This window comes from Cervus canadensis, chromosome 31, assembly GCF_019320065.1.
Source record: "Cervus canadensis isolate Bull #8, Minnesota chromosome 31, ASM1932006v1, whole genome shotgun sequence".
Taxonomy (NCBI): Eukaryota; Metazoa; Chordata; class Mammalia; order Artiodactyla; family Cervidae; genus Cervus; species Cervus canadensis.
In genome coordinates, this window is record NC_057416.1 from 31,558,819 (window position 1) to 31,577,765 (window position 18,947).

Consider the following 18,947-nt stretch of genomic DNA (forward strand, 5'->3'; position numbering starts at 1 on the left):
CTCAAGTGATTTCAACCAAGTGAGAGGAGAACGCTTTGGGAAGAGTTGGGGGTTGGATTAATGATGAGGACAGAGAAAACTCAGGGAACAGAGAAGAGAGTCACAATACAAATTTCGATGCAACCAAATGATAACAGTACTGGGATGATGTGGGGTTCGGAAAGCCGAGTTTTTGAGGGGTCGGCAGTGGTGTTGGAGGAGGACTAACTCATATTTTCCATGGTGGGAAGTTGATGGATGATTAAAGCTGAAAAGTCTAGGACCAGCATTATAATCATGTGATTTAGAAGTATGAGGGCAACTACTATATGTATCAGCTCAGATCATTGAATTTGTTGTTTCTGGAGGATGGGGTATGGGGAGCGGGAAGTCTTGGGGATATTGCCGTTTGGGCATATCAACCCGCTCCAGTATTCTTGCCGGGAGAATCCCATGGAAGGAGAAGCCTGGCTGGCTGTGGTTCACGGGGTCGCAAAGAGTTGGACACGACTGAAGCGACTGAGCGTGCAGGCACGTTGGTCTGGTTTTAAATATACCTTTTAAGTTTATCTCCCTCAAGTCCATGGGCAAGGCGCACCCACTAGCTGCATCACCCGGGCTCTTCAGAACCCTTAAGATCTGGGCCATATCTCCAACAGGCTTTCCTTAGCTGGTCTGGAGGGAAATCTAGGCTTCAGGATTTTAAAACATTTTCCCAGAGGAGTCTAAATGTCAGCCACCTTTGAGCACCACTCAAGAAAAGAAAAGGTGGGCGTACAGCTTTGATAGAAATTAAAACTAACTTTAAAAGAGATGAATACAGAAATAAAGCACACAGGATAGTTTTGAGCACTCTACCGTTCAATATATTAATACTCCCAATGGAGGTCGGGGTGTGGGGGGGAGTCCCAAAAAAGGATGGCCTGAGATGCTCAAGGCGGATGCCACTCAAACCTTCCAGAATTTGATTCTTATCAGTGCCCTCCCCCCAACCCCAAACACACTCATCTCAACCTGAAATTCCTTTAACAGAGGAGAGCTTTTCATAGGGGATTATGGCTAAAACAGAATACCTGGGAAATGCCAGAGGATTAACTTTACACGGAGGTGTGAATGGCATGCATCTGATCCTTCCTTGGAAGGGTCAAAGGGCAGAGGTCATGAGAGTAATGAGAACCCGTGTTGGAGACCAGGGGAGGAGGAGACTTGAGGTGGGGGAGGGTGAGAAAAGGGAGACGAAACAAAGAAGTCAAACTCCAAGTCCTTTTTATCGAATTCCAGACAAATGGCCTCTCCCTCTGCTTTCCAATGAGACCCTCTAAGGAGCCAACGTGAGTCTGCATGTTAATTAAAGTCCCGGGCTGGTGACTTTCAGCAAGGAGCGTCTCTGTACCCTATTCTCTCTTCTGGTCCCTGGGTCACCGAGAGCTGTGTTCCAGCCCCTGAAGGAGGGCGGCTGCCTGCCGCTTTGGGTCACGTTAGAAGAATGGCGTTATTATGCCGGCCGACATCACTATCTTCCCCGACACATCTACAGGTGTACCCTTCTTACGGTGCCTCTCACAGGCCTCTTTTCCCCCCTCTGCTGTTGGCCTCTTATGGATATAGGAGCCTGCCTGTTATTCACCACGCGGTGTATTGTTACCCTCTTTGATTTGCTGTTGTTTGAACCAGATGCTGTCTATCGTGTAGCATTTAATCCCTTGAAAGGTTGAAGGATGCAATTTACGTGAATGATGGCTCCTTATAAGAAGGCAAAGTCATATTGTACTTCATGCTTATCTGGAGTAGATTTCCCTGTCTCCACTCCCACCCTGACCAAGAGATTAATGAATCGAGAAGCGCAGTTTGGTGGCTTGAAACTGACTGCCCCCTGGGAAATGCCAACACATTCCAGTGATCACTAGGCGTCTAGAGGGTTCCGCTGCTGGTTTCTCCTTTCTGCACAGAGCTCTATCCACTTCAGCTCTATCCTGCATCATAAATCGAGGGGAGGATGAAGCTCGTCTAGAGACATAGTCCTCTTCCTCGTGGCATCCCAAATGTCTTACAGGAACCGACACGGTCAGGAGAGGTTGCTTTTAAAATAAACCTCTGTATGTTGAATCATTTATATATTTTGAATCATTCCCCCCCCCCATTGACTTTTATTCAAATTTTTATTTATTTATTTATTTTTAAAATATGGAGCGCTTCATGAATTTGCGTGTCATCCTTGCGCAGGGGCCATGCTAATCTTCTCTGTATTGTTCCAATTTTAGTGTATGTGCTGCCGAGGCGAGCACTCAAATTTTTAGATATATTGCAGATGGAGTTGACATGATAAATAAAATTGCCCTTCAAATTATTCAACTAGCTTTTGTTTTAAGCCTACAAAAAAAAACAAGTTGAAAAAAATATCCCACTAGGATGAATGAATCAGAGAAGCTCAGTATAGAAGTGGAACACTCAGATCAATGGAAGACAATGGCCTTTATTGATTCTTACAGATGCTACAGTTAAAAGTTAAGTTGCATCCTCTGAAACCTAAGACACTACACTATACAGACATCAGATCACTCTAATTACCAGCATCAGAGAAAAACACATTTTACACAAATAAGCCTAAAATGAAGAAAGCACTTAAAACAGTGCCCAGCACATAGGAAACACAATACACTAAGTCTCCGTCATACAAATGAATTCTGTTCTGAAAGCCTGTCCCTTAAGTCCAATCTGTTGGTAAGTCCAACATACGTACCTTACATAATTGGCTATATAGCACTGTACTGTAATAGGCTTGTAATGTGTTTTGCACAAGTAATACATAAAAGCAAACACACACAAAATAAACATTTAGAATCTTATGGTACAGCACCTTGAAAGTTGTAGTAGTACAAACAGCTGGCATCCAGGGGCTGGCATCAAGCGAACAAGAGGTGGAAGGAGGCAGAGCTGAAGAATCGCCACCAGCAGTAGGAGACGAAGGACAAGCTTCAGGGTCACTCACGCCTGATGTTGACGCCATGAATGTTTGCATCGTGAAAGTTCATAGCTTGAAAGGTCACATGTAGGGGACTTACTGTAAACACTTTTACTTATATTTTACTTGATTTTAATGCTGGACCACCGTGGAAGTGTTGGATTGAGCCTCCACCCTCAGTCCCCATGGTGAGGGCCCAGACCCCACGCAGGTCCTGAGGATACAGGGCTCCTGGATTCACCAGGGGGAAAAGACATAGCCCCTAAAGAATGAGCAATCCATTCCTGGGGGTGTTGGGAGAGGCTGGGGATTTTCCCAAAGGATGGAACCTTCCTTCAGCCTTGGTCCTGAAAACTGAGGAGGTATTTATAGGAAGGGGCCCCGGAGGAGGGCTTTTCCAAGCAAATGGAGCAGAGTTTGCCTAAGCACGAGGGTATGACGGTAGCTGGAAATCGTCGTGAGAAGGAAGGATAGGTTTCAGAGAAGAAGGATGTGTGATGAAACTGGAAGGCAAGCAGTAGAAACTGAAGAGTCTTCAGTGCTTCTTGAAGGAGTCTGGACTTTACACCGTAGAAGGGTTTTCAGTAGAAGGAGTGTTTGTCTGTGTATCTGGTGTGTGTGGACTGTCTCAAATCACCGTAGCCATTAAGGCTTTCTAGAGATTAAGGGACAATTCAAGAGAGGATTGGAGGTTAGATGAACAAGTTGAATATTAGAATCACAGTCAAGAGCAGCCCCATAATCCAAGGACGAGGCAGATAGCAAAGATAAAAGAAGGAAGAAGTTAAGGAAAGGGGAAGTCCTCCCGGAAGGGAGAGGTCGGGTGTGATGGGGTGGAATCTTGGAAATTATGACTGATGCCACTTCCAGGGTGGAGGAGACAGAGAGCGGTCCCCTTACACAATGTTGGTCAAAGATCCCCTGGCTGGGTGTCGGGGAGGGGGGAGGTGCAGGGGTGCGGGTAGGAGAAGAACAAGCCTCGTGAAGGCGCAGACTCTTGGGCCTTGCCCCAAGCTGGAGAATCAACACGTACAGCTCACTCTACCCAGGATTCTGGGGCATCCTAAAGTCTGAGGATGGGTTATCTACATTCAAGGTAGAGAAGGAATGGGTATCAAGAGAGATACACACATCACACGCTTGCCAGTCAGGGGTGGCCCCCAGCTGAGAGACAGCCTGGATCCTGAAGCCTGGACGCTGTGTCACTTGGACAGAGAGGACTCCAGGCCTCTGCCCCTCTGGTCTGTGTGATCTGCATCCTGGTCTGTTCACGGTCTTCTCAGCTGTCTCAGAAGACAGCTCTGCACTCTTCTGGAAGTCCAGGAAGAAGAGAAAGGGCCCAGAACTGTGTGGTTCTGGCCACCACACATCTCTCACTGGCCGTGTGGCCAGGAGCTGATCGCTTGACCTCTCTGAGTTTCGAGTTTTCAAAAGGAGGCATTGGAATCTGTAGCAGCTGCCTCACCCAGCTGCGGGGCCAGAAGCTTCTCTGTGATGACTCCAAGCGTTTAACAGCAGGATGGGCATCAGAGGAGCTCCTGGGGTCTTGGGGGAGGTCTAAGATTTGACCTGAGCAGAGGGTGAATGAGGGTATATTTTGATACATATATATGTGCATTTTACGGTGTGTCAATTATACCTCAAATTTTTTAAAAAAGAAGATAAAACATCTTAGTGAAGAGTAGTTGGCCCTGTTTCTGCCTGCAGTGCGGCTTCAGCCTCTGGGTAGAGCCCAGTCTGGGCCCGGAGTGTCCTGGGCTGCAGCTCCCTTCTTCCCAGATGCTCAGAACCCGCTGTCTCAATGCATGTGGAGTAAAGCAAGGGCTTCCCACGTGGTGCCAGGGGTAAAAAACCTGTCTGCCAATGCAGGAGACATAAGAGACGCCGGTTCCATGGGGAAGATCCCCTGGAGAAGGAAATGGCAACCCACTCCGATATTCTTGCCTGGAGAACCCCGTGGACAGGGGAGCCTGGTGGGCTACAGCCCACGGGGTCACAGAGAGTCAGACACAACTGAAACGACTGAGCACATACACACACCTTTGGCTTTTGGAGACCAACCGGGGGGCCTGAACTACAGGGAGCAGAGACTCCGAACCAGGGCTGAAGTAATGATGGGAAACGCAGCCAGAAGTGAACACAAGGAGAGCAAAGGCCCCAGCACCCTCTGGCCGAGGGGCTTGAGAATTTCAGAACCAGGTATCAGCTCACCCATTGCGCCCTTTGAAAAGGGGGCGTTACTGCGGGGAAGTCTTGGAAGACAGATGCATGTCCCAGGCCCAGGGCTTCTGCAGCCCTCAGATTTGCACTTGACCCTTGTCCGGGAGTGTCATTTCCCGTTGGCTCCCCTAACGGGGCTCTCTGTTCAGACTGGGGGTTCTGGCGGCGTTGCTGCCTGGCCGCGGCTCAGCGTCCTTAGATATCCACAAGAAAAACACAGCTTTTCTCTCTGAGCCATGTGACCTCCCCGGGAGGAACAGAACAGTTACCTAAGAGTTTACGGGACAAACATTACAAACCACCTCCCCGGAGGGGGTGTCAGAGGCCGGCAGGAAGCGTGGAATCTAAGCGGCCACCCTTCCTGCAGAGATGCTGAGAACAGAGGATCCGGGCCCACGCTGTCTGCCTCCGGAGGCCAGGACCCCGTGGAGGGAGAGAGAAAGAGGTGAGTGAAACCCCAATCAGTCCAAGAGCCAGGGAAGAGGCGTCCACTGCTGTTTCTCCTGGGAGCTGCAGGGGTGATTTCAAATTCCTCTTTAGGGCTGCTGTAATTAAGACAATAACTCAAAAGTCTTGGAAAGGGAAGCCAACGTGAAAAGTTAAGGACCTTCGCCATCCAAATGTTCGCTGTACTTTCCCGCCTGTTCCAAGAGAGGGGACTTTCTATATAAAGGAACAAGGGACATCCTGGATGTGAATGAAGAGCAGCACCCCCTGTGCCCCGCCCGCCCCCCCCCCCCGCCCCCAAGCATCCATTCAGCATTCCAACCTTTTTCCTCTGAAAGTCAAAGTGTTAGTCACTCAATCCTGTCCAACTCTTTGGGACCCCCATGGACTGTAGCCTGCTGGGTTCCTCTGTCCATGGAATTCTCCAGGCAAAGATACTGGAGTGGGTATCCATTCCCTTCTCCAGGAGATCTTCCCCACCCAGGGATTGAACCGGGGTCTCCTGCATTGCAGGCAGATTCTTTACCGTCTGAACCACATGAGAAGCCTTCCCCCTAGCAGAGCAATAGCTCTCCTTCAAAAGAGCTCAGAAACACTGGCTTCCTCTCTCTACTTCCAGGGCGCTCTGAGAGTATAAAGTCTCCTCCTGGGACTCCAGGGGCTCCCACCTTTCTCTGACGGGTTGGAGGGCTTGGCTCATCTTTTATTACCAGAATGTGAATCCCATAGTCACCGTGTTCCCGCCGTTGAGTTGGCTGACCCCTGTGAAATGGCGATTTTCATCAGAGAAATACCGTGAGCTTACAATGACATTCAGAAGGTTGTGATTCCAAACCGCGGGAGAAAAATAGTTCAGAGACAGTTAGCCGATAGAAAATGGTCTGGGCCTTCTGGGAACAACAGACAAGTTCCTGGTTCCCCTTCCAGGGAAGAACCAGGGGTACAGGCCACCAGCATGTCTGGGGGCGGGGGTTGGGGGCAGAGGGTGGGGGCAGAGATGGATTTCATGTGAGTTGCCCCACTTCCGCCCCTCACAGTCTCCACTGGCTCTGATTCTGGACCTCAACAGCTTCTTCATATACATGCCCACACACACAGACACACTCATGCCTTCCACCCATGTCCATGGTCTGGGGCTGCACTAACACCATGAAGTGTCAGCAAGCGGATTTTACAAACACTCCCTCCCAGCTGACAGCCTGATGTCTGAAAATGTTACCTACTCTGTGTCCCTACAACACTGTCAGTTCACTCGATTGCGTAATCATAGACGAACGTGTCTTACTGCAGTCTCCTGTTTTCCTTCTCGTGTTGGTAACACAGTCTTTGGGCTGGTTTTAAGACCTCTGGGATAAGATTGATGCCAAAGTACCCAGTGTTTCCATTCATCCAAGGAGCAGGCTGCCTGCAAAACATGTCTAAAATTATCCCTAATTCCAAGTCCTCTCTACACAATCAAGCTCTCCAATATAATAATTCCAAAACCTTTCTTGATTCCTGCTTTTAATAAAGTACATTTACAGAGGATATGAATTCCAGATTTGATTTCAGACTCTAGGGATGTATATTCCTCTTCTGGAACTTGTATATCCGGTCCTGGGGAAAAAAAAAAAAAGAAAAGGGAAAGAGAGAAAGAGAAAGAGAGGGGGAGAGAGTGCAGAGCGTAACAAGCATTCCTTGTATTTCTTCTGTCTTTTGCCCACTGAGCGCGGAGGGGAGAGACGGACTGATACACAGCATCTGGTTAAAGTCAGGTAAGTAACTCTCTGGGGGGAAAAGCCTGAAGTCAGCTGCCAACCTCTTTCTCTTCCTAATGTGTTTTTGCAGATGGAGGAAAACTGCAGCCAATGCAGAAGTTTCAATTTTAGGAGATACTTGGGAGAAATGAGAGAGACGGAAACACTTTGTTCTGTCACTATCCTGTTAGCTGGGTGCCGACCGGAACATTTGGCATCATGAGCGGAGGGTGGACTTTGGCCAACCCCACGCCCCCACCAGGTGCAAAAATGCCAAAGGAACTTCTCCAGCCAGAAGATCCCCCGGAATGAAGGCTGAAGGTATGACCAGGACTAGAACGGGAAACTGAAGCCTGTTTCTGAGCATACACACCTTTCACCAGGGGCTCCCCTGGCCCGAGTGCATAGGCACCCCCCTCCCATTCCTAGGAGGGGCTCATAGCCCTGCCAGAGGAGCCGGAAGCTGGGGTCGAAAGGTCTAACTCCTGTGTGTGTGCGTGTGTTTCAATATTTATTTTTATTTATTTATTTGGCAGCACCGCGTCTTGGTTGTGGCATGCAGGATCTCAGTCTTCGTTGCAGCCTGTGGGATCTTTAGTTGCAGCATGTGGGAATAAGTTCCCTGACCAGGAATTGAACCCAGGCCCCCTGCATTGGAAGCACAGGGTCTTAGCCACTGAACCACCAGGGAAGTCCCCCTCTTGTAATTTTGTACCCTATGTATCTTGACCGTGGATGAGACATTTCATCCCCGGACCTTGGATTCTGCACATGTAGAGTGGAGACTATAATAAACACTTTGCCTGGTCCCAAGGTTCCCGTGAGCCTTTTCCTACACGCGATGGAGAAGCGCATGTCGGGGAGCAAAGTCATCAAAGTGCCCACTGTCCTCTGAGTCGAGTATGGAAGATGTGACTAAATGCTGGGAGCTTTTCAATGAGCCCCTATCCCCCTGTGAGGTGGAAGACCAGGTTAACGCCAGCCCTGTAATCTCAGCCCAATTCCACAGTTAGGAGGAGTTTTCTGTAGATAATTCAGTCTCTGCCTGAGTGTGTGAGCGGGACTCACTGTGTTCCCCGGGGGTAGAGGGGAGCAGGCTTGAGTCCACACGGGGTTTCCTGGATCCTCATCGTGTCTGCCACAGGGTGGCTGGTCTGGGCTGCTCCCTGGACTGTTGACCACTGAAGTTCCGCTTGTCCCATTCCTTGGCTTCAGGCCAGTGTTTGTTGCTGGGCTGGGTAGCTGGTGGTTTGTTTTCTGTCTTGATTGATCTGGAGCCCTGCCCACTTTTCCCCTTGGTTTGACCTGGGGGTCTCTGTTGGTGCCTTGAGCCCCTGGGTCGCCCCTGGAGTGTGGACCCCTGGGTCTCCCTTGGTGCTGAGCCCCTGGCTGTAATCGTGAGGTCAGGACCCTTAGCCCACAGCACCATCTTGCCCCCACCATGGTCATTCCTCTCTGGTATGTGCTCTAACCAGGTTCCACCCAGCATCTGTGCCTCCCCCCTCCAGGGTCACCCAGGAGATTCCAAGTTCTTTCCACACCACACAGGAACTGGGGGTAGCTCGGGAAAGCTAAATGCTAGCCCTTCCACTGTCTGACCACAGAGTACTGCTGAGTTTACTCTGATGTGGCCACTCCCACATGGGTGTGGAGAGCCTGTGTTTCATGCAGTCTGAAACGAGGGAGAGGCTTTGTGTTGATGAGATGGTTGGATGGCCTCACCAACTCCATGGACATGTGTTTGGGCAGTCTCCAAGAGATAGGGTAGGCCAAGGATGCCTGGCATGCTGCAGTCCATGGGGTCGCAGAGTTGGGCACAACTTAGCGACTGAACAACAACGAACATCTAACACACTTCCCGCTCAGGGCAGCCCAGAGACAGACAATCAAGCTCAATGTCTCAATAGCCTCTGTCTTCTTTCTTCTCATGGTCCCTTGGGACCAGAAATGGGCAGGCTTCCTGCCTCTACAATTCAAACCTCTTAGTCTAGTTGTCTTTGCAGTCCCGTGGACTGCAGCCGGCCAGGCTCTTCTGTCCATGGAACTTTCCAGGCAAGAATACTGGAGTGATTTGCCATTTCTTCCTCCAGGGGATCTTCCCAATCCAGGGATGGAACCTGGGTCTTTTGCGCCACCTGCTTTGGCAAGCAGGTTCTTTACCACTAGCGCCACCTGGGAAGCCTTAGTTGTCACTAGCAAAACCAGTTCTCACCTGCATGGAAGCAGTTCCAGGATCTGAGTCCTACTTACAAGCTTGGCTCTTTAGCAATTACGCTAAATGGGAGCTAAATCAATTTAGAAAATATTATTTCTCTCTCAACAAAACCTAGTTTTTACTGCTATTATGCCTCCAAAAAACCTATTTGGGGTCGGGAAAACCAGCATATTACCTATTCTTTTTTTTTTTTTTTTTGCATTCATGCTCTCGAAGTCTGAAGGTAGGCTTATGTCTCTGAGAAAATGGGAAAGTGAAGGGATGGATCAACCCACGAAACACAAAAGCGAAAAGTGTGTTAGTAGTATTCCAGACATGTCATCCCTCTTCCAACCAGATAACCTTTGGCATTCTTTCCAACTCAGAAGGATTCAACTCTTAAGATGGAGCTTGAGAGCACAGTTTGGAAAGTATGACATAGTTTCCAAATGTGTCCATATATACTAACTCGATTCTTTCTGCTATTAGATTTCCAAAGTACTGCCCCCTCTGAAATCTGCCTGAGGCAACTTGAACTTAGATGAATGGCCATTAAACATGCTGATGCTGAACAAGGCTGCACAGCGTCCAATGACATCTCTGCTGGTAAAAAACTGTCTCATGATTTATTCTAAAACATTGGCCTTGAGCTACTTTCCATTCTCTAATGTATTACTTTGGAGGTTATAAATCAGAGTCTACTTGCTGTGGTCTTTCACTTGGACAACTCATTTGACCCTCCCTACCCCCCGCCCCCCGCCCAGTCATTGTACCTCTTTAGGGAAGAGCCCACTGGGAAAGGAATTAGAAAAGATGGGTTCCTCAGCTGCTCAAGTTGGGCAAACAACAACTCTACTACAGAAAACGAATTGACCAGCTTGTAATTTTCTGACCTTCCCATGAATTTGATGTTGGCATCTAGCGTTGGAGAAATAACCCATGTCGAGCAAGGCCACTAGGTCGCTCATCAGAGACACTAAATCAGCTCATGTTCATTTGCTGTCTGGTCTGATGCCAGGTCCCTCCACCAAGCGAGATCAGTCCACCAGATGAGCACCGTCTCTGAGTCCAGTACTACATTATGCCCAGTAAGGATCACAAAAAAAAAGTAGGGCAGAGTCCTTGACCTGAGAAACTCACAGTCTAGTGGAAGAGATAAACAGTGAGACAATGAGAAAACAAAATTAAACACTGAACTTCGTGGAATCTTCTGTGGGAACAATAGGAATCCAAGAAGGAGGAATAGTCTGAGAAGACATCATAGACAGGTGGGACGTCTAGACTGGGACATAAACGTGAGAGAAGAGCAGTAACAAGAGGAGGAGAATAATAGTGAAGTCACAAGACAGGAAGCTGGATGTGTGGACGTGGGCTGGGGGCTGTGAGGAGCCCCGCCTGGCAAGAGGAGAACAAAGAGACAGAGCATTGGCAGGAAAATGGCTGTCTAGGACCTCCCTGGGGGCCCAGGGGTTAAAACTCCACTCTTCAATGCAGCGGTTGTGAGTTCAATCCCTGGTCAGGAAACTAGGATCCCACATGCCATGCGGGGAAGTCAAAAGGTAAAAAAGAAATAGATAATAAAAGCCAAAAAAATGGCTGGAAAATGGAGGGTCTAGACCATGAAGATGTCAACCAGAGGGCTTGTGATAGACAGCGGGGTGCCATGTGTAGGAACACAGCATGGGATGAGATGGGATGAAGATGCTATGCTTTCAGGATGCTTGGGGACAAGATAGACCATATTGTGGGATGTGTCTGAAGCTGGAGGGGCCACTTTCTAGTGACTTGACTGGACAGTGTATGTGAAGAGGAGGGAAGAGGGAGAAGCAAGTTCTAGATACACACACAACCAAGAAATAGGAATCCCTGATAATTGACTGGATAAGGGACACAAGGGAGAAGGAACTTTGTGGTTTTTAGTATTGGAAATAGTAGCAATAGTGGTGCCTATTGTGAAGAAAGCCCTGAGGGACTTCCCTGGTGGTCCAGTGGTTAAGACTCTGCACTTCCACTGCGGGGGTCACAGGTTCAATCACTGACTGGGAGACCACAGTCCCACGTGCCAAGTAGTACAGCCTGAAGAGAAAGAAAGAAGGAGCCCCATCTCATATCAGGGTGTTTGGTTTATTTCTTTTGTTTATCGGTTATTTCTATTGGTTCTAGATTGGCCTCATAGACGAAAGAATCCCCACGGACCCAAACGACGCCAAACATCTTGGCAATGTGGGTGGTTCTGTCTCCGGCAACTGGACCTATGGTTCTTCAAAAAACAACATGAGAAGTTATACACCTGCCTATCTCAACAGAAGGATGCAGGTGGGAGGCTCTAGAGCATGCAATTTTCAAATTCCTGCTACTTACTAGCTGTGTGGTTTAGGCAAATTGCAGAAACCTCTCTGTGTTCAGTTTCTTTGGCTATCACAATGGGGATAATAATGACCACCTCATAAATAAGGACCTTCAAAAAAAATAAATAAACGAGGACCTTCATGTTGAGCACTTGATAGTACAATGACTCAGCTTAGTCACGACTCAACAAGTGTTAGCTGTACTTCATTCCCATCAAATAAAACAATAAGCACTTAAACAATTTATAAAATTCAAAGCTTTTAAGAGAGGGTAAGATTTTTTGTAGACACAGTGGGATGGATTGGGAAAAGTATTGGACTTGGAGTCTGTCTTAATCTTATATCCAACACCCATCAGTTCTGTTACCCAAGGTAAGCCTGTTAACTGCCAAGAAGTCTCAGTTTATTTGCTTAATGTCAATAATAGCACACGTCCTGCCTTGCTATATGAGTCTGAAAATAAAAGATGATTCATGTGACGTTATCTGGCGGAAACGAAATGCTTTGCAAAGGAAACGTATCAATTAGTTGTTGTTATCGTTAGTATGTTAAAGAACCGTCCTTCATTTATCTGTGATGGTCAGAATGAAGACTCCATTCACTGGAAAGGCTTTCACCATGCCTCAAAATAGCATTCCAGCAAAGTCTTATTTACACAGGTTCCGTGATTTAATTGCCTCTGAGGACGTGGAGCAGCCCCTTGAAGAGAAGTGAAGTCTTGGGTTACTTTACGTTGGCCTGGGCTTTAGAAGCGGGTGGCAGTAACTCTGAATAGAATCAGTGTTGAACTGTACACATTTATGATTTATTTTGGTTAGAGCAACCCTCAGGGTAGGGTGGGATTTGGTGGGGTGGCAGTAGCCTGGTCTGGTCAATGATTAATCTGGGAATTTCCAGCTGTCCTCAGCCCTTTTAGGAAAAGCCCCAGCTGTCTTCAGAGCTAATGAATGTCCATCCTGAATGAATCTCCTGGAAGCTGCCCACCCCCGGTTCTCCGGGGCCCAGCAATGCTGAGTGGTTAGTATGGATGGTTCATAGGAAAACAAAGCTTTGAAAGGCAGGACAGAAACAAATTCTGACTTGACCTCAAGCTGCTCCCGAAGCCCAGGGTTCATGTTTCCCAGGCTGCACATCAATCTCAGCTCCCCAGGCTGGCGAGGTGGGAAGAGAGTTCACAGTGCCCTTCAATCAGGGATGGTGCTGGAGGCAGCAAGGACGAGCCGCTCGTTATGTGAGCGAGTTAGGAGTCTGTTTCTTTAGTCTTTTTGTGTTCCTTTACAGAACTTAGTTTGACAACGGCCTTGGACCAGCATGAAGCAAAGATTCTGAGTCGACATCAGCTTCACCTGGCATTTCAGAAAGATACCCCTTGCATGCCACTTCCTTTCCTTCCATTGTTTATCTCTGCAGCTTCAATCTCATGGAGGCGATATTCATTTACTTAGGGGCTCAATTTAGGTGATGAAAATTCTAATTGTTCCTGGTGGAGAGGGCACATGCCTCCTAGCTTTTGCTCTCAATATCCACTTGCTGTGGCCATCGTGCTACACCTCAGCCGTAGGACCAACCTGAAGTCAGGGGAATGCTTTCCACCCTTGAGGTGCAACTTACAGCTCCACAAGCCAGCACACATCCTTGGCCTTCTTCCTTGTGGCCTGTGGCATCATTAGTGGATAGATCTGGCTTCAGTTTAGCTCAGGCCTTGGGGATCTGAGCACATGGCTCTTCCTGCCACTTCCGCTTCCCAAGAGTCCTCATATCAGCAACCTTTGGGAATAAAGTGCTCTTAGAGCACCTGAAAAATAAAAAGTAGATGGCACTAGTGGTAAAGAACCCACCTGCCAAGGCAGGAGATGGTAAGAGACACAGGTTCAATCCTTGGGTCGGGAAGATCCCCTGGAGAAGGGCATGGCAACCCACTCCAGTATTCATGCCTGGAGAACCCCAAGGATGGAGGAGCCAGGAGGGCTACAGTCCATAGGGTCATAAAACGTCAGACACGACTGAAGTGACTTAGCACGCATGCACACATGGTACATTTGTGTGGGACTCTTTCATTGCACAGAATATCAAGGTGAGATTTGGAAATTATAATTAAAGTACACGTTTCATGCTGTTAACATGGATCAAAAGATAAGGAACCGCTAAATAGGTTCTTGCCACGGGTTTTCAACTGACAGACTTTCAACTGACTTTGCTCTCTCCAAATCCTTTAGTTAATGTTTCAGGAGGGGGTCAGAAATCTGCCTTCTAGGGATTTCCCTGGTGGTCCAGTGGTTAAGAAACTGCCTTGCAATGCAGAGGATGCGAGTTTGATCCCTGCTCCAGGAAGATCCCACGTGCCACAACTAGGACCCGACAGCCAAACAAGTAAATATTTTCTGAAAAAGAAATCTGCCTTCTCCTCTAAAAGCATAAGCATTTCTTTGTAAGTGTATTATATTCAAAATAAAAATATATTTGCATTTGAAATTTATCTCTGTTTAAGTGGACTCATCACATTAACATCCGATGTGATTACTGTCTTCCCCGCATGCCTGGCAATGAAGCTGTAGTCTTTGCTCTTCCGGCATCATGGATTTAGACAGAGGGAGCAGAGCATTCTGAGGGATTTATAAGAAGATCCCATTTCTCTTGCATCACGAGGTTTTCGGTAAAGAAAACTGCACCTTTTTGACTCTGAAAATAGCTACCTTGTAAAAATTAAAAACCCTGAGAGGTTCTAGCATTAAAGCTCTGGTAAGTAGCAAAGGAGCAAAAACAGATTTGGTCCCAATGAACCCTTTCGTCTCAAAGTGGCCAGACATCTAGCTCTGCATTCCCGATGAATTTGGAGAAGTCGATTTCTGCAAAGACAATTTTATACAGCAGTTCCAATCCAGGGAATCACGAGAGGATGAGACATCATCCTTTCTTCTTGAATAAGAAGGCAGTTTGGCACCATGATGAATGTGGTTACAAGCAGCCTTCTGCTGCTGTGGGCTAAAGACCACCTCATTCCAGGCCGGCCAGACAGAAGACGGATGGTAACATTGAGTCTCAGATGCTACAAACCATGTCGTCGGCAACGACAAGAGCACAGCTTCTCCTCATTCTCTTCCAGGTGCCTCTCCATCCGGAGACTGGAATGTTCCTGGATTTTGAGAGGGTCGCTGGATACTTTCAGGTTTAGAAATGAGCAGAGCAGCACGGCCTTTCACTGGGTTGCTCATCATTCACAGGGAGTATTTCCTAGAGCCTCAGATGCGGGCTGTGTAAGTATGTCTTAACCCCCATGTGGATGGTCAGCCCTTGGAGGTCTGTGCAAAGAAAACCAATACAGTCCAGTAAATAAACTCTCATTATAGTCGAATATCTTGTGCATCTAAAGTGACCGAGGGGGACTTCCCTGGTAGTCTGGGGGTTAAGAATCTGCATTGCAGGGCAGGAGACACAGGTTTGATCCCTGGCTGGGGAACTAAGATCCCACAGGCCGCAGAGCAACTAAGCCTGGCATGCAACTAGAGAGTCTGTGCGCTGGATTGAAGATCCCACGTGTGCAACTCAGACCTGATGCAGCCAAATAAATAAAAATATTAAAAAAAAAAATAAAGCGACCTACGAATCTTCTTTCACTTTCTAAAGACATACTGCTGACTGACACAGCTTCCGAAGCAGGGAGGTCAGAGAAGCAGTCTACTGGAATGTCTTCTGTCTTTGGAGTCTGGTTGACCTTGGTCTGGAGTCTGGGGTCTGGATGAGCAGCTCCAAAGCCTGAGTGTCCTCTGAAGCTCTGCCTTCCTCCTGGCCTCCCAGAGTAGACTGCAGTCACCTTGAACTTGACCATTGGAATTGCTGCTCCTCCCTGCAAATGTTCCTCTAGCCTTTCACTACAGACTGCCTTGGCCAACTCCCAGTGACAGGTCCTACAGGTGACTGGCAGACCACTGTCTGTATTACAAATGTTAATGAAAGTGGACATGTTAGTCCCTCAGTCATGTCTGACTCTTTTGCAGCCCCATTTACTGTAACCTGCCAGTCTCCCCTGTCCATGGGATTCTCCAGGCAAGAATACTGGAGTGGGCCGCCATCCCCTTCTCCAGGGAACTTTTTCCCAAACCAGGGATCAAACCCAGGTCTCCTGCTTTGCAGGCAGATTCTTTACCATCTGAGCCACCAGGAAAGGGCCACTAATGTTTATGGGAGAATTGTATTAGTTAGAATAGGTTAGGTTGCTCTGTGATAACAAATGAACCCCCAGATCCCATTGTTGAACACAAAAAAGATTTATTTCTTGCATGTGTCTCACGTCCATTGCCAAGTCAAGGGTGTTGGGTAGGTGTGCGGGGAAAATCCCATTTCACGGTCACTCAAGGATCCAGGCTGATGGAGGCTGTACCCTCTGTAGCTGTAACATCTAGAACACGTTACTCCTTTGGTCTCCAGGGAAGAGAGAGGCTGGACGTCTCACCTGCTCTTTAATGCTGGGGAGTGACGGGAGTCACCCCAGTTCACCCCCCATTGGTCTAAACTGGTCATGCGACCCCACCAGCCCCAGAAGGCTGGGCAGTCCCGTCTCCTACATGCCTGGAAGGTAAGGAGACCCAGATGGTGTGCTCATGGAATGTCTAGCAAGGCCTCTGCTTTTGTTTCAAGCACCAGTTATTTATTTACTTACTGTAACGAATAAACAGCAGCCACCGCAGGGCAGACCTCATCCAGAACAATGACAAGTTTCTCGAAGCCCAGTAAGCTTGTCTCTGTCACCTCAAGCAGGGACATGCAGGGTCCAGAGGGGTTTCTTTTTCCCTCCCACCGAAGAGGTCAGAAAGCAAAAATGCTTTGAGGCGCATGGCCTCAGAGAGCCAAGCTACACAGCAGCGACTCGGACACCCTGAGGAGTGGGACCTGCCCTGAAACAGCCCCCTGCGAATTAACCCCATGGTCGTTAGCGGTCCCGTCCACCCGCAGGCATGCAGATTCAGCCCGCGTCTGGGCTCAGAATTCATCTGCAGCCAAGCAGGCTGCGCCAGTTCTGAGATGCCAGAGGTTACCTTACTGGAATCGTCGCCACATCAAAAAGCCTGTCAGATGACAACGCCAGGGAACTCAAACCCCACATCAGAACGCCTGGGCTAGTGTGGAAGTCCTGAAATGCAATGTGTATTCTTCATTGGGAATTAAGACCATGTGGGTTCATCCTAAGTATAGCCTACCCTGGACGTGGTTTTAATTAGGCATTGAGACACTTGAGGGTTAGTGGCCAGAACTGACCTGGCTACAAGTCGGAGGCCACAGGGACCCCGTCTAATGTCTGAGAACTTATATTACTTGCACGCAGTAGGTGCTCAAAGAGGCTTTTCTTCATAATGATGTTTGTTGTGTGACTTAAGATGGTAGGGATAAAACTTGAATTTCCTCTGCCGGTTTTTTAGAGGATGAAGACACAGGGCCACTTAACTTCTTGGCAGAGAGTAGAAAAGGCTGATTATTTTCAGGCTCTGAGAGCGATCAGCAAACTTTACTTATCAACAATAATAACTTGTAAAGATTTATGGTATGCTTCTCAGTCCAAAAGTACTGTTTGAAGAACTTTACACAGATTATTTTATTCAATCCTCACAATTAACTATGAGGTATGATTATTGTCCTTTTTATATAAATGAGGAAACTTTAAATGAGGGCTTTAAAAGTTCAAGGAACTTGTCTAGAATCACAAATTCAAGTAGTGGAGGTGGGTTCTAACTTAAGCCTGTATGATTGCAAAGCACATGTGTGTTTCAAAATAACTTCCTTTACACAGTACAGCTCATAGAAAAAAATTTATATACAAAAATGAAGAGGGAATAAAATACATATCATTTGTAATCCACCATGCAGAGATATTAACTGCCATAATTTGGTGCATGTGTATCTTGGATTTTTCCTACTCTGATGTTACTCACAAGTGACTTGAAATTCCTTAGATTAGTCTTGTTCTTGGCTTGGATCTGCCTTCAGTTCATGTCAACGTTGCCCCAAATTTTCCCTCAAAGAAAACAATCCAACACCCAAAAAGAATTTCTATAGGTAATATAAACATTTTAACAATATTCACTCTTCCAATCCATGAACACAGAATGTCTTTCCATTTATTTGTGTCTTCTTCAATTTCTTTCAACAGTATTATGTAGTTTTCACTGCACAAGTCTTTCATCTTCTTGGTTAAATTTATTCCCTAGGTGTTTCGATCTTTTTGTTGCAACTGTCAATGGAATTGCTACCTTAATTCCTCTTCCTGCTAGCTCATTGTTAGCATATATAAACACAACAGATTTTTTTGTATATTGATTCCTTAATCTGAAACTTTTCTACATTTATTATTTCTAATAGGATTTTTGAAGGAGTCTTTGGGATTCTTGACATATAAAATCATATCATCTGCAAACAGTGACATTTTTACTCTTCCTCTCCATTTGGATGACTCTTATTCCTTTCTTCTTGCCTAATTGTTCGGTTAAGGACTTCTGATACTGTGTTGAATAAGAGTGGCAGGAGTGGGCATCCTTCTTTCTGATCTTAGAGGGCTAGCTCTTGACTTTTCACCATTGAGTATGATATCAGCTATGGGTTTGTCACATATGACCTTCATTATCTTGAAGTACATTTATTCTACATCTACTTTATTGAGAGTTTTTATGATAAATGAATGTTGAATCTTGTGAAATGCTTTTTGTGCATATATTGAGATGATCTTATGGTTTTTATCCTTACTTTTGTTCATGTGGTATATATCATGTTGATTAATTTGTAGATGTTGAACCATCCTTATATCCCTGGAATAAATCCTACTTAACCATGATGTACGATCCTTTCAATGTATTGTTGCATTCAGTTTGCTAATTTCTGTAGCTATGTTCATCAGAGATATTGGCGTGTGATTTTCTTTTTCTTTCTTCTTTTTTTGGCATCTTCATCTGGTTTTATCATTAGGGTGAGGTTGGCCTCCTAATATGAGTTAAGAAGCATTCCCTCCTCCTTTTTTGTTTTTTTTTTTTTTTCAAAGAAAAGTTAGATGGATAGATATTAGATCTTCTTGTAGT

At 46.8% G+C, this 18,947-nt stretch overlaps 1 long non-coding RNA gene and 1 other non-coding gene across 4 annotated transcripts; one reads left to right on the plus strand and one right to left on the minus strand.

Annotated features, from left to right (window-relative positions):
* Window positions 1–2,157: 2,157 nt before the first annotated feature.
* Window positions 2,158–2,264, minus strand: LOC122432658. Its single transcript, XR_006266922.1, has one exon. It is a non-coding gene; the product is annotated as a U6 spliceosomal RNA (small nuclear RNA).
* A 5,052-nt stretch (window positions 2,265–7,316) lies between these two features.
* LOC122432494 lies at window positions 7,317–13,741 on the plus strand. Of its 3 annotated transcripts, XR_006266843.1 has the most exons (5): window positions 7,317–7,362; window positions 7,436–7,665; window positions 10,028–10,144; window positions 11,702–11,854; window positions 13,168–13,741. It is a non-coding gene; the product is annotated as an uncharacterized LOC122432494 (long non-coding RNA). The 3 variants fall into 3 exon arrangements; XR_006266841.1 differs by having other exon boundaries at window positions 11,702–13,741; XR_006266842.1 differs by lacking the exon at window positions 10,028–10,144 and having other exon boundaries at window positions 11,702–13,741.
* The last annotated feature ends 5,206 nt before the right edge of the window (window positions 13,742–18,947 follow it).